We start from the raw sequence: 16,988 nt of genomic DNA, 5'->3' as shown, positions 1-16,988 counted from the left end.
CGGCGGTACCTGAGCCTGAAGCGCGGCCTGTGGACCGGCGTGTTACGGCGCCCGCTGTGTTCTCGCCTCCTCCCGCGACTCAGCTAGGGCCGAGGCCGCCTTTCCTGGCCCGTCGGGGCTGGTCCCTCGAGTCCAGCCTCCCACACGCGCCCGCGCTGAGCCGGCTTTCCCGGAGCCTCACGGCCCAAACTCTCCGGCAGGCGTCTGAGTGTGTGAGCAAACCCTGAGTTTCTAGAACCGCTCTGAGAAGAGGGTTCGAGGAAGTCGTTACTTTAAATTCAAATAAGCCTGGACATGTATATCGTTTTGGTCCAAACTCAATAATGGTAATAAATAAAAATTCCCCCTAATTGTCCCCCGAATCTTTCTGGGGGTGTGCGAAGCCTTCAGAAACTATACATACAATCCCAGATTAGGGAAAACAGCATTAAAAGAGATTATTCAAGGCACCATTAGTGTTAAAGACCCTAAAACACAGGAGGCCCAGTGAGATAGGAGCCCTTTGCTTGAAGCTGAACCGATAAAGATCTATTGTGAGTTTTCCCCCAAATTTATAACTTTTTAGATCCTCAGATGGTAATACTTTAGCATAAGGCAGTGCTCAAATTTCGGAACTATTTTGATTTCTGAAAAATGTCTTTTTGGCTTCAGTGACATGGAATCCTGTTATTTTTTCACAAATCAGTTTACATCATAAATTGCAAACATTTGCAATAAGATCTCAAGATTGTTTATTTTATGTAACCTCAAGCACTTGACTATGTTAAACACCAGTACAGAAAGTCTGTGAAATCAGTTTAATGTGTGTGAGGGAATTAAAGGATCACGCCTTTTCGTCACACAAACAAAGACTGTTTTGATTGTCAGTCTCCCAATTTTTAAAGTCTTACAATTGTCTATTAATTGTAGTCATTCTGTGCAAAAATAGTTACTAAAGTTATGTCTTGCTTTAATTAAATTTCTGGGCAGAAGAAAATGGTATTCTAACATTGGGAAATGGGTGATTGTTTTTTAATGTTATATTATTTTAAATTATTTTAGTTCAAATGTAAATATAGTCCGCTAATTCCAAGGTGGGGAAGAAAGCCTGCAATGGCTTCTTAATGTGCTTTAGAACAGTTAGTCAAAGTGCATTAAAGGAATGTCACAAACCCAGAAATAATAAATATGTCATTCTAATGAGAGTGTTAACTTATGGGTAATTTATTCAAGATAGTTTTTACATTTCACATGGAATCTCTTATTATGACCTGCCTGAGTACTGTGATGCTTGTTCTTCAAAATCTAATTTATATAGGCTTGGGATATACATAATTCATAACTCCTGCTGATATATGTATACACATCCCGAATTTTAAACCTTTACAATATGTTTGCATGTTTACTAGCATGTTTTCAAGATGACTGGAATAAAAATATAAGTGTTAAACACTATATTGAAAGCAAGTGTTTGTCCTATATGTGAAGAAAAAGTAGTTGAAAATTAAAAATTAAAAAGGACTGGATAATTTTCCAGCTCAGATATAGCGTGAACACTGGAATATTTCAGACAGGGAACATTCGTGCATAAGAAATATGAAAATCTCTAAGAAAGACTTACAGATGTGAGCTTATAGCACTTCTGATGCCTGGGTAATCCTTTCATGTCTCTAATTCATAAAACAAAAAATCCTCAAGTCTTGGGGTATTTTGTTTTGGGTATTTTATGTGTCAGTCAAAGTAACCATCACATATGCCTTCAGTACAGGAAAATTTAGTATAGTACTTACATGGAGTTCTGTTGGCATGAGGAAAGGTTTTAGAATATAATAGCATAAATCACATAGGGAGGAGTAAACACACTTCCCTACCCCTTGTTGAACAACTACTCACATGTCCTGAGATTTTTATTTGGGCAGAATAGTGCAGAATAAGTTAAGGGCATGGACTCTGGAGCCAGACTTCCTGGATTCAAACCTCCCTGCTGCCATTTACCAGCCCTGTGAATTTGGATTAGTGCCTTGGTTTCCTCATCTGTAAAATGGAAATAAAAATAGCATCTATTTTGTAGGGATGCTAGGAGGATTAAATAAGTTAATATTTGAAAAGCCCTAAGAACAGTTCCTTGCACTTGTATATATTAGCACTATATGATAGCGATTTTGATACAAAGGCCAATAGGCATTAAAACCTTAGAAGAAGAAAATAACAGAGTGGTTTGGAAGACAGGGAATAAATACTTTTCTGTCGTGGGCAAGAGGAAAACATTACCCATTGGTTCGTGATTCCAGCTAGTTGCTTGGCCTCTGAGAGCCTCCTCTGGAAGATGTGGCAAATGTCACAGTACAGTTAGGGTCTTATCAGGAGAGCAATTTAGAGATCACATATATAGGGTGCCATATACATGACAGATAGCATTGTTACTCTGCCCTGTGCAGCTAATAAGGTAAAATATCAGGCATGGCACTTGCCCTCAAGGGGCTTACCATCTTGGGGGAGAGAGTTCATAAATACATATAATGGTGCTAGGGAGCAGGTACTAAATGCACTTGCTTAAAGGCATTCAGACACACTAGACATATCTGAATGGCCATGCAACACATATGGGGCCTGTTGCCCTGTGTTTGGAAATTGAACCTTCCTTGGAAATGAGTAGCCTTATAAAGAAATGGTGGAGCGACACCCAGAGGTTAAGAAGCACACTTTGTTAGAATTAAATGCATACCATATGTTACCCTGGTTTGTGTTCCACAGGACCATCTGCGTTTTCTTTGGCTGTCCATGTTTGTAGAGCATTAGCAGTAAAATGCTGAAAGACATAAAGGCTGCTGACCAATGATCTTTAATAGCAGTTTGAAAACATATAATACAAAAGACCAAATGTTTAATTACTAGTGTAAGGACCTGTAAAATGAACAATTGAGTCCTAATTACAGATATAATGAAGAGGGACTTCTTTCCAGTGGCTAAACTTAGATGTATTTCTAAGAATTGCCTCATATTTTACATAATATCTATTAAGAACTCAGAGCACTTTTTATACTTTCTTAATTTGGGAGTCAGTGTGATGTCACAGTATATGACTAATCTTTTAAAAAAATATTAGCACTTTTTAATAATAAATAAGTATTTTGCAAGAGAGAAAGCTACTTGTCACTAATAAATTAGATTGATTATATGACTAATCTTTAGAGGCAGATTTTTCTGAGTTCAAATCTCAACTATATCACTTACGAATTAAATGTGACGTTTCAGGTAATTTCTTAGCATCCCTAGGACGCTGTGTCTTCTTAGTGTCCTATAACATACACTTTGCAGGGTGTTGTGGGATCAAATATGTTCAAAATGCTTGTCATACAATGTTTCCACAAATGTATTTCTCTACTTTTATACTTTTATGATTTGTCTTCAAATTATTGCCACATAGAGAGGATGTTAAATTTACTTGTCTGTGTGATTAGAAACAGTTTTGGAAAATAGTGGGAGATGCTGTGCATATTTATTTCAACCCCCCCAATATGAATATTGATAACATGCATGTATGTTGTGTGGCCTGCAGTTTGGGATAAAACTTCCTTCAAATTTTGCAAAGCTTATTTTACACAGAATTTTTGAGGGACCATGATCCTAGAGCTGCCCCTTTGTATAGAATAGGGAGGGCTCTCCCTTCCTCCCTGATAACTCAAGGCATTCTCAATGCCAAGATTACCCATAGTCCCTGACCTTCAACCTTCTACATTCTGGAATGTCAGCATACAAATTAAGACCTGGCATTAAGTCTCTAGTCACTTTGATATTAGATTGATTGTCCTTCCCTTTGCTTATTTATTAAATACATTTTTAATGTTTCCGTGCTAAGGAAGAAGACAATAAACTACTCTTAAAAATGATTTAAAAAGTCTGTATCAACCTATCCAAATTTTCAGTACTCCTGCTACATTGTATTTTGTATTACATTTACTGGCATTAGTGGTTTAAAATGTAGTTACCAATTTTGCGGGCAATATATTTATTTGCTGAAATTCCCACCTGTCAGCAGTTGTGTTTCTTTTAAGGATTATAGCATTTCCATTAAAACTTAGTCCCACTTAATACTTATTTAAAAGGACCTAGTACCCTCTCTGGAAGAGTTTTAGCTCTAGACCTCCTTCCAAAACTTTTTAGAAAGGCAAAATTAGGTGGGACTAGCCATCAAAAGGTTTGGAAAGAGAGAGCCTGGTCCTCCAGTTTGCCTGGGAGTAACAAGGATGTGTGATAGAATGAAGACATCCTCAAAGATATCCACATCCTAATCCCTGAAACCTGTCAGTATGTTAGCTTATATGGCAAAGAGGAATTAGTTAGCAGTGGAATTAAGGTTGCTCAACAACTGACCTTAAAACAGACAGATTATCCTGGACTATTTGGGGGGGCCCACTGTATTAAGAGCATCTTTAAAAGTGGAAGAGGGAGGCCAAAGAGAAGACTCAGAGAGAGAGAGGATCAAGAAAAAATGGTCAAAGAGATCAACATTATTGGCTTGGAAGATGGAGGGTCAAAGAATGCAAGTGGCCTCTAGAAGCTAGAAAAGGCATGGCAAGGAATTTGCCCCAGAGCCACCAGAGGGAATGTAGCCCTACCAATACTAGTAAAACCTGTATTGGACTTCTAACCTAAAGAACTGAGAAGTTGAGATATTCAATTTGTGTTGTTTAAGATGACGCTTGTGGAAATGTTATAGCAGTCATAGAAAATTATCACAAAGTTTCTGAGCTGTTTTATGTATAAGACGCTCTGGTCATTTTTTAATGCTAGAGGGCCTTTTTAGCCTGTTCAGTAGCAAGAGTCCCCCAAAACTCAGGGCACTTTGTTGTACCCTAGAGTGTGATCTTAGGCATCCAGATCTCCATAGGCCATTCAGCAGAGTCCTCCACAAATGTCTTTTGTTGCTATAAAGCCTATAGAAGAAATCTGCAAAATTATGTACATTTCCTTATGAAAAGTAAATCAGCAATTAAAATTCTTGTCTTGTTTTATTACCTTTGTTTGTATTGTTCTTATTTCTTCTTTGTCATCTTATCATTGTTATCTACTTTTTAAAAAGCATTTAATGTAGAGGAAAGGATTGTTAGTTTCAACCCCTGAAGTTCTTTGCTAGTGCACTGAAATGGGACAGCCTGAGCAATTTGAGCTTGTCTGTCAAGTTGGTCAAGGTGGAGAGTAATGTGGTCTGGGGTTTCCAGAGCCCATTGGACCTTTGACCTTTTCTGTTGAAACTATTGATCTACGTTAATAGTTAGCACCAGTTGTGCTATTGGAGTTGTGTGCCTGTGTGTGTGATTCCTCATTGAGTACAAATGAGGCTCTGACTAACTCAGAGGGTAATTGGTCCTTTCTGTACTTTTCCAAGATCAGGGTAAAGAATTAGAATAGGTGGGTCCTGACAGGCAGGGGGAAGATTCATTTCTGGAATGTTTTCAGTTATATCAGCAACAAAGCAATGGATCTGGGCACAGAGCTGATTCTATTTTTCATGCTGTGAACTTTGCTTACCAGAGGGCTCCCCATGGAATCAAGTGGGGATAGGAATAGCTGGATAACATTCTAATTTCTGAGGTTAGCAGAACAGTGAGGAGGGCTTAGTTCTGTTCTACCTATTCTAACCTCCTCCATCCCCACCACTCTCAAATTTACAATCGCACCTAACTTGGATGCAAAATGAGATATACAGTAAGTCAGTGGGCTGAATATATGAAGAAGTTTGGTTACATTCTTTGGCTGACTGAAATGTAGGCTACAGAACAGGGGAGAAAATTTTCCCAAGTAGTCTCAATTCCTATGACCCTCTCTTCACCAGCTCTTCATAACACGAGGGAGAGGTTTTTCTTTTCTTACCTACTACGTGAGAAGCACCTACGTTTCCATCTTGAGCAACTTCCCACCTCTTCCAGCTCACCTTTTTGTCCTCCTCTCTTCCAAGCTACTCATTCCAGAAGCCTAGTTGAACTTAACTCATTTATTCTTATTCACTCAACAGATATTTATTAAATATCTACTGGAGTTCCCTTTGTGGCTCAATGGTTAACGAACCCAACTAGGATGAGCCTGATGATGTGGGTTCGATCCCTGACCTTGCTCAGTGGCTTAAGGATCTGGTGCTGCCATGAGCTGTGGTGTAGGTCACAGATGCCGCTCAGATCTGGTGTTTCTGTGGCTGTGGTGTAGGTCAGCTGCTGTAGCTCTGATTCAGCCCCTAGCCTGGGAATTTTCATATGCCGAGGGTGCCACCCTAAAAAGAAAAAAAAATCTATTATATGCTTTTGAGTCTTTTCCCTTTCTACTTTAACCTGTCAGACATCCCTTTCTGCTTTCACCTTAGAGCCCAACATTGTTGCAAGCAGTGGGAGTTGAAAGAGAGGAGGGGGTATGGTTGACATGGAATGGGAAAGGGAAGTAGGCAAGTTGTAAGGGCAGAAAGACTAAAAAAAAAAGAAGATGAGTAAGTGAGCTAAACTTAGAAGACTCTCACCAAACCCTGTGATGTCCAAGTATCATACGCTGCAACAGGTACTTAATAAGGAATAATTTCAAGAATGATTTGGGATGCTTCTGTTTACTTCACAGAAGCTATTCATTTGTTACATCCAGTACAACTTTTTAAAATATACAACTAAATCATGCCTTAAACATTCTTTTCAGTTGTAGGGAGAGGAGATTAATTGATCATAATAATTGTTTCAAGGTATTTATTAAACAACTTGAGCATCTACTATAGGCCTGACACTGATGGTGAGTAGGAGACTGAAGCAAGATAAAGATGGTCGAAGGGAGAAATTGATGGAACACTAAATAAACTACAATAAAAACTTAAAAAATAAAACAATGGGTAAAAAAAAAATGGTCAAAGGGAGGTGGACCATCTCAGAAATGTCTGTAGAGCTCGAAGGGGGATGTGTGCTTTTGCACTGGGAGGTTGGCAGCAGCTGATGTCGGGACACCTTCTCCTGGGCTGTGCATTCAGGAAATGCACTGACTGAGACCTAATTTCCTTCTTAACAAGATGCATGCTGCTCAGCAGTACAAAGTTATCTCCCAAGTTATATCTTAGTACTAATAATTATAAAATATATCTTAGGGAAAATGTTGACCTTCTTTAATCTATTCACAGTTTTCTTCACCTTTTCTTACTTCTTTTCCTCCTGTTGTTGCTTGCTTTTATAGTTTCTATCAATCTTTTACTAATGCCCTTGAAACACATCCAAATCCAAACATTTTCTATTCCCATTTATGTCCTCTGAATTTTCACTCCTTTATATGTGCGATGACAAATAGCCTGCTTTACCTTCCTACATTTACTTTTAATTCTTATCTGTTAATTCACCCATATTGTTGAGGTCACTATAATTCATTTGACTGCTGTGTACTAGCCTATAGAGTGCATATACCAATTTGTGTATCTATTCTCACACTGATGTACATTTAGTTTATTTCCAGGTTTCAATAAAAGGTACTTAAGTGATGAGACTGGGTGTAATCACCAAAAACTAACTGAAGAGAGGAGAGAATCTAGGACTGTGCCCTGGAGTGCCCCAGCATTAAGAGGTTGAGGAGAAGAGTGGAAAGAAGTGAAAGGAGACTAAGAAGGAACTGCTACCAACAAGGGAGGAAGAAAACCTAGAGAATGTGGTGTCCTGGAAACCAAGTGAGAAAAGTGCATCCAGGAGAAAGGAGTGAGAGACAAACATCATATGATACCACTTATTTGTAGAATCTAAAAAAAGGATAGAGATGACCTTATTTGCAGAATAGGAACAGACTCACAGACTTTGAATAATATATGGTTACCAAAGGGGACAGGTTGAGGGAGAGGGATGGACTGAGGATTTGGTGTTGGCATATGCACACTGAAGTATATGGAATGATTGGCTAGTGAGGACCTGCTCTATAGCATGCAGAACTCTACCCAATATTCTGTGATAATCTGTGTGGGAAAAGAATCTATAGGTGTACATGTATACCTGAATCACTTTGTTGTACAGAGGACATTATCACAACATTATAAATCGACTATTCTTCAATAAAACTTTTAAAAATAAAAAAAAATGGGAGAAGGGAGTGAGGACTGATAACTGACCATAGTGCCGGTCAACAAGGAATCTTAATAAGGAACTTTGGATGGAGTGGTGGAGGCCAAAGCCTGATGAAAGTGGGATGCAAAAAACCGTCTAAATGCTCTCTGAGACTCTGGTCTTTCTCTCCTGATATCCATTCTTTTTTTTTTTTTTTTTTTTGCTTTTTAGGGCTGCACCTGCGGTCTATGGAAATTCCCAGGCTAGAGGTTGAATTGGAGCTGTAGCTGCCGGCTTATGCCACAGCCGTAGCTATGCTGGATCTTGAATCTGAGCCAAGTCTGTGACCTACACTGCAGCTCACGGCAATGCCAGATCCTTAACCCATTGAGTGAGGCAAGGGATGGAACCTGAGTTCTCGTGGATACTAGTCAGATTCATTTCTGCTGTGTCACAATGGGAACTCCCTCAAAGCCATCCTTCATATCACAGCCCCTAACTATCTTTCTAAAAATCTCTGATTATGTCATGTGACCCCCCCAGCTTATTTTTTTTTTCTGCTGAAGAGTTATACTGTTCACTATGACATTTAATATGACTTTTTTACTGTTTTTTTCCTGTCTCATCTTCTGAGACTGCTCTACCACCTACCCTCTGCCCCCGTTGGAGCTACCATCAGTACCTGGATACCATACCGTTGTCAAACATCTATTGATGTTGGGATGCCCTTCTGCAGATTCCCTTTGTGCTCTCATTGAATTCCTGCGTGCCTCTATTGGTGCCCCACTAAACTACAGTGTAATTATTTATGTGGTTGCCTCCTCCAACCGGAATGTGAGTGCCTCAAGGTCAAGGATCATTACTTACTTTTTGTAGCTCTACAGAATCAAATAGTAGGGGCAAATATATAGCAGGTTTTCACTATGTAGTGGTAGAATAAATAAGCCTGTGAAAAATATATTGATGGTATATTCTTTTAGATAACTTTAGTAGAAACAAATCTTAGTTCTCTGAGGGTGGTTTTAATTTTTAAAACTAGCCAAAGACTGTTTGGCATTAAGTCTGATGAAGAAGCTGGAAAATATAAATTTTATTACAAATGAAGTGTAGGAAAAAATTAAGCTTGGCTGTTTTGTCATGGCACATTTTCTTATATGGCTCATAAAGGGCACTAAAGATTCCTGGCACTGATTTCTAAGACAATTCCACAGATGACTTTCTAAAAACACTTAGAGCAGTGACAGTATTCCTGGACTAAGTGTTCAGTTTCTCGGGGTGACTACTTCATAGGACAAGATTTACTTGGATCTGCAAGTTCTGGTGTCTGTGTTTAAAAATGTCAGTATATTTTTCTTACAGTCATATCCTACTTTCCGGAGTGAATTTTTATAAACTAAATTTCACATTATATCCTATGTGTTTAACTCTTTGTTTTGTAACTCTATGATTTTCAGTTATTTCTTTTGTAAGCATCATCTTTCAAGGCACCAGCATTTGAAACTTCTATTAAAACTGTTTATTTAAAAAAAACTATTCATAAGACCATTAACTAAGACCAGATTTAACACCAATTCCAGTGGCTGATCTCTACCCCAAATGGATACAAGACCATTTATTATGATCTTTTGTTTACTGATTTTCAAGCAGTTTTCAATCTGTGTGACACTGATCAGATCCAAGCCAATTTGGACTAATTTCTCAAGTCACTTTTCATGAAGCAGTGCATCAAATGCTTTACCAAGTCCAAATGTGCAACATCTGCTCTGCTTTCCCTGATAATTTTACAGTTCTCTCAAGAAGTCAACTCCTTTATCAACCACAGAATGTGTTTTATAAGTCTCCATTATTATTGCCCATGATTCTGTCACCTCTTAGAATTTGCCAAGTCTTGGTAAAATACTCATTAGTTAGGCATCTGATACAATTATGCTTCTAGTGGTAACACTTTGTGACTCTAGGTTCACTTGGATTAAATCAACATATAATCTTTTCAGTTATTATGATTTAAAAGATGCAAGCAATAAAGTCTGTGTTAGTCATTTTTGTTTATATACTGGGAGAGATGTTATTCAGACTTGCTGATTGGTGTATGTTTTGAGGTTTGAAATATTCACTTACCTGCTCTTTGTCATTAGCTGTTTTTTTCCCCCCCCTAGGTGCATTTTATAGTTCCTCATCTTTACCATATGTTAAATGGCCATTGTGCTTGCAACAACATACCTTACAGAACAGTAAAATGTCTGTGTACGTGCAGTAAGTTGACTCCTTAGCCTTTGGATACAAACTGAAGTTTTTGATGCTTCTGTCATCTCATTGATGCAGGTGAGCTATGCTCAATAACACTTGCTTTCAACAGCCTGGGGGTAATTGCTGTGTACATAAACTGAGAAAAGTTTGCTTTATAATTAATTTTTCAAGCAAATTCAAGAAGATTCCATGTAAATAATGCATTTTTTATGAGTTAGGCCCCGAGGTCACTGTGTTTACTGATAGAGTTGAGTTAATTGAATAAATATGAAGATCCTGTATTTAGAGTACCCTTGTACTGGTTAAAATATAGTGTTATATATATTTTATTAACTTTTACATATAAGTTTATTGAATTAACAAACGGTATAGCAATATAATGAACATATTCAATAAAGTCACATAAATTAAAATATTATTTATGATTTATCAAGTATTACTTGAGTATTAATTAACTGACAAGTAGAACACTGTTTTTGACATTCTTAAATTTCCTTTGGTTAATTTTATATACATTATAAATTAGTCATTTTCTCTCTCTTTATATAAAATATTTAGCTTTTGAAGTGTTTTGACATATGGTAAACTTCAATAAGAAGGCAGGCTTTTTCAGTTTTGAGAAATGTAAATATATCATTCTGTAAGAAATTCCAAAATATTGGCCATGGGACAATGGAAACCACATGTACTTTTTCTCCAAATCTCAATATACAAGTAAGTGCTTTCAACACATCTTTCCTGTCTCCAGTTTTAATATTGACTACTTGATTAAATGTTAAACAGAGCAAAGGCCATTTTTGTCAGGCGTCACTAATATTCATATTGTTTCCAAAGGATGAAAACACTTTAGTTTTGAGTTCTTACCACTTCTTTATGGTTCAGTGACAATTAATTGACATTGGAAATACCAACTATTTATAATTTGAAATTCTTGAGTTGGGGATTCATTGGCTGAATAAAAGCTATGATGTTTTGTTTTGTTTTTAATTACTAAATGGGCAACTTTACATTCTTTCTGTTAGATCCACAATTTAGAATATCAATTTTGGATATAATTAATGCTTTTTCTAAAATCAAGGTTAGAATTTTTCATCAATGTTACATTTATAAATATTATAAATATTCTGTTCATTAAAACAGTCCATAGGGAGTTCCCGTTGTGGTGCAGCAGTAATGAATCTGACTAGTATCCATGAGGATGCGGGTTTGATCCCGGACCTTACTCAGTGGGTCAGGGATCTGGCATTGCCATGAGCTGTAGTGTAGGTCACAGACACGGCTCAGATCCTGCATTGCTGTGACTGTGGCATAGGCCAGCAGCTACAGCTCCAATCCAGCCCCTAGCCTGGGAACTTCCATATGCTGCAGGTGCGGCACTTTTAAAAAAAGTCCCTAAATGACCATAGTATTTGTATTTCTATAAATAAAAGATATCACCAACATTTCAAAGGAGAGTGTGAGGGGTTCACATTTATACAGACATGCCTTTCCCAGTTTAAATTTTAATTTCATCTAAAACATAAATCTGAATCTAGGAAGCCTTTTCTGTGGATAAATGATTTAAAGTTAGTAGGACATACTTTATAAATGAATGTGTATGCCTTGGAATCAATGATTCTAAGTCAAGAAATGGTATTATGTCAGAGGTCAAATGGAGAGACTCAGAGTCAACATATTTAGGATTCGCTTTCTTTGTATAAATATTTAAAATGATGCATCAATATATACAAATGAAGAAGAGTGCATTATTCTTTGTGTATAAGTAAAATCAGAAGTCTACATTTTGCTTTTATAAAAATATAGCAACTCTGTTTCTCAAGATGCCAATCATACACACAAAAGTTCTTTTTAAAAGTCAATGTTCTGCAGAGTTCTAAGTTTCTAAGTTTATATCAATACAGTTCTGTTGTTCTGTTGTTATTTACAGATGTCCACATGTGTTGAAAATGTTTCTATTTTGATAAATTTATGAATCAGTTACATAAACATGGAAATACTTTTAAATCAGTACAGTAGTCCCTTGTAACATAGGATTTTTGAATTTCTGAGATTTTAGAATTTTCCCTCATTAGTAGTAATCTAAAGCATATTAAAAGACATGTTATACAAGCATTGTAAACAGATGTGTTAAATGAGAAGGTTGAATATGAGATAAGAGCTTTTTGTTTTTTCAAAAGAAAATAAGTGAAAATTTGGGTCACAAAAACGTTTGCATATTTATTATATAAAACAGGGGTGATCTCAAGGTAAAATAATATCTAAGTTTATGAATTTCTTTAAACATCAGAGGATTCTTTTCAGACCTTGGATGAACAAGGACTCTTCTAGTTACTTCACCAGATGAATTTATCCACTGTTGAAATATTCTCAATCAAAATTTTTTTTAGGATTCAGACTAAGTATTTCTTCTTTTTTACATTAATCTTTTACTATTCCTATCAATACTCTCATACAATGTGCATAATTTGTTTCCCTCTTGTGTTCTTATTGCCAGGATTGCAGTGTGAAATGATGGTGGTATTTTTGTGTCTTGACCAGAGTAATTCAGAATTTTTTGCCTTCATGCTTTTCAAAGTATAGATTTTGTCAAGATGTCAGCTCCAGTCACATCACTAAAGAAAGCAGCTTGTGAGTGATTGAATATTTACTCTTACTAGATATCTTTTAAGATCTATGTTGCTGCAAAAGTTTAGGTGATATCTGTGTTAGAAGACTCAAGGTGCTGATCAAATCTAATGCATTTTCAAATAGAATATGCAAAATAAAAAATAGAGTACATTTCGGGCTTCCTTGCACCTTTAAAAACACAAACTCACAAATGTTGCTTACTGATTGTCTTACTGGCCTTCATATCATCAATTTGTTTCATATATTGTAAAATTTCTAGTTATTTGGTTTTAAACTAAAAACTTTGAGAACAATTACTCTCTCTGTCCTAGGTACCTGAATTGAGCTCTTTGAAAAAAAGGGAAGCAAAAATCTCTCTTCTTCCTTGTGGAGTTTTAATTTCTCTTACTAATGTCTAAGTGGTTGTTTTACATACAAAACTGTTTTCTTCAGTACCTCAGAGGGTAGAGACAGGAAAAATAAAGGGAACTGCTTCTTTCTGTGCACTCCTTTTAACTTAATAATAATTCATCTTTGGGTGAAAGCAAATCTTTGAAATTGTTGGCTGGAGCAAAATTTCTTAATTCGCAATTTAGGATTCCCTGAGGTGGGGAGTGGGACGTAGCAGGTTCTATGAAGGTTCCCAGGACAAGGTGGGAATGATGCTCATTGATCATCCATGCTTACCCTCACTGACCCTCTCCTCCTTAGGTCCCCTACACAGGTACAAGAGCAGAAGAGGCGGATGGGCAGAGGGAGATTCATAAGAAAGAGGACTGAGCAATATTTAGAAATTGATGGGAAACATTTATAAAACGAACTTACAGATTTCCTGTTCACAAAGCACAGGCTGTGGTACCATGCATATTCATAGATTTAGTAAATAATATTTGCTACTTTAGCATATTGATTTCAGGTTTTTCTCTGTGGTATGTGGTACTAAATTGGAGTAAATTTTAAAAGTCCAAGTGTTTTATTTCCATTTTAAGTCTCTAGAGTTAAAGTGCGTAAATTAGTACCCAATTATCTATTTTGTATGCCTGTGGTATTTCCATGTTGTACCAATATGGTGATGAATCAGAATATTCATTAGATTGTTTTAAATTCATAGTTTTGAATTGTAAAGCAAGTTTAAAAACTTTAAAAATATTGAAATTAAATTAGTTTTCCTCACCTATTTACAGATATTATGTTTCATTGAAATGCACCTGAGATGACTATAGTCTATTTAGTTCTAGAATATTTGGGGTGATTCCAAAGGTAATTTCTTTGAAGTATATTGTTTATAACCAATTGCTTCATTATTTGTAAAATTTTAAAGGGTTTCTGTAGTGGTCATTCTGTTTTTTGTTTTTATTGAAGTATAGTTGACTCACAGTATTATATTAACTTCAGGAGCATAACATAGTGATTTGATCTTTTTATAGATTATATACCATACAAAGTTATTATAATATTATCTGTATTCTGTATGCTGTACATTACATCCCTGTGACTTATTTTATGACATGTACCTATTTCGTAGAATAGGTATATTGAAAATATATGCAATGATACAGAAAGGGTTATACATGTGCTTATTCCTGGATAAGTGCATATGGAAACATGAAAGAAATTGATTTGAAAGAAATTCAAATAAATCTAGTTCAGTTATTGACCCTGCTTCTCACTAGTCAAGTTCAGGCATTTCCTAGGGGAATTAGCAAGGGTGAGATCCTGGGCCCTCAACCAAGGGCAGAATGGGCCTCCATTATTAATCTACAGAAATAGGAAATGCCACAGAACTGTTACTTCATTCATAGGGAGGAGCGGTTCTAAACATTTAGGAGCCTGTGACTTGAGCTCAGATGGCTGCACCACGGTCCTGACCAAATGACTTTGCTTTTACTCTTGTCTTGAAACTTAAGCTTGGAATATTCACATCACAGGAGTACAATGGGAAATAAGTACCAGAGCTGGTTCATGGCATAAATGAAGCGTGGTCACTTTCAGAGGTATTATGTAACATTCTTTTCTAAAGCATTCTGAATATCAGCTATTTGGCTTTTGCTGGCCACCTATGAAACTCCTGAAAGGAGGGAACACTGTTTAGGTGTCTCAGGAAACCCAGACATTACTTTTCTCTCCTCCTTTCTTTCTCTCTCTCTCCCCCTTCCTCCTTTCCCTCCACACTCCTTCCCTCATATATTTTATTCATATCTATTTTTTGTTCCCATGACAGTTTAAGCATATTATTCTCTTTCTGCTGTTAAGAAACCATCCAAAACCAATTCACTAGGTTATTGTTATTTTACAACAACTCTTTCCTATGGTGTAATATTACTAAAGACAAGCCAGAAGAATTGTTGCATTTTAGAATTGAGAGAACAATTTTAAATACAAAGAGATAATGTAAAATTCAGTGTCTGGACTAGAACTGAACATGAGTAATAATTATCAGCATCTAAACATATCTGGGCTTATTTTTCCCTTGCCTCTGCTTCTTTTTTTAGTTACCATAATCTTGTTTTTCTTTTATTTTATTCATTGCTATTTTAAGACAATTCCATTCTAGTGGCATAATTTTGAATAAAACAGTAGGTGAGAATACAATGTTCTCCTTTTGACACTTGGTAAGACTTATTTTTAATTTCAAATAGGACTTCAATCTGAAAGTGTACATTGTGACTTTATTCAGAATATTAAAATGGGAAGACTGGAAGGGATCTTGGCAATCATGCAATTCAGTATCTTCCATTTCCTAAGAAACAGAGATTTGCCTAAGACATAGAAGCAGAGTATGTCCAAGAGCTGATTTCTTTCTTATAATAATTGTAATTATCTTTTTCCTTATAGTTACATGTTTATTGTAGAAAAACCCACTTATAATCTTATTATCTAGGGAAGCCACTGTTAACTTTTTATATATAAACCTCTTGCTTGTTTCGATATCCATATACATATGTTTTTACCATACTGGAATCATGTAGTTTTACAGTAAATATAGCTTTAATAGTTTTCTAAAAATGAAATAAGTTCATTGTAAAAACATTCCAACAGTACAGAAAATAAAAAGAAAGTAAAAAAATCTTGAGGTCTTACCATCCAAAGATAATCACTGCTCAAAATATAGTTATGAGATAGGCTAAAAAGTGGTCAGTTAATAATGTTAATAATATTCTTTAGATACTTAATGTATAGATATTCATAAAATATGTGTACATATACTCATGATTGAATATAACATCATATAGACAATTCTATGTCAATAAATATAGGTCTACACCACAATCTTTGCTGACTGTATTATATTTTATTACATAGGTAAACTTTACCTTTTTTTTTTTTTGGCCACACCTGCAACATGTGGAAGTTCCTGAGCCAGTGCTCAAAACTGCACCACAGCAGCAACCCAAGATGTTGCAGTGATGACACGTATTCTTAATCAGCTACACCACAAGGCTTAACTCCTAGATAAACTTTGCTTTACTTAAAACATTAATTGTTAAATATTTCTCACCATTTTTCTCTTATAAATAGTGCTGTCATAAATGTTCTTATAACTAAATATTTGTGTACATTTTTGATAAGTTTCTTATGCCAAATCCTAGAAGTGGTGGTGATGGATCAAAGGCTGTTCTTGTTTATATTCTATCAGCTATGTATGAGAGTTTATTTCTCTAGTAATCCTACCAACATTGAAAATTATAATTTAATATATGTATTTATTTGAAAAAGAATCTTATTTCTGTACTTTTTGATGAGAACAAATATTTCCCAAGTTTTAACTGGTTGTTTATTATTCTTCTGTTGTGAATAGCTTATTTGTGTCACTTGTCAATTTTTAAATTCGGATATTCATTATGCATTAAACATGTAACTCCAAAACCTATATAATTCCATTGTCACACATATTGTATTTTTCTTTATTAATTTGTATGATATCTTTCAATTTTGTACATACTCTTTTTGTGTGTATATAGAAGCTATAAAATTTTAGGTGGTTAATTATATCAAAGTTTTCCTTTAGTTTTGTTATTTTAAAAATCATGCTTAGAAGGTCTTTTCCAATCATCTATATTTTTTTCCTAATACTTTTTCCATTGATTTAATATGTTAAATGATTGG

Source organism: Phacochoerus africanus, chromosome 1 (assembly GCF_016906955.1).
Source record: "Phacochoerus africanus isolate WHEZ1 chromosome 1, ROS_Pafr_v1, whole genome shotgun sequence".
NCBI classification, from domain to species: domain Eukaryota; kingdom Metazoa; phylum Chordata; class Mammalia; order Artiodactyla; family Suidae; genus Phacochoerus; species Phacochoerus africanus.
Note: the sequence above shows the minus strand (reverse complement) of the source record.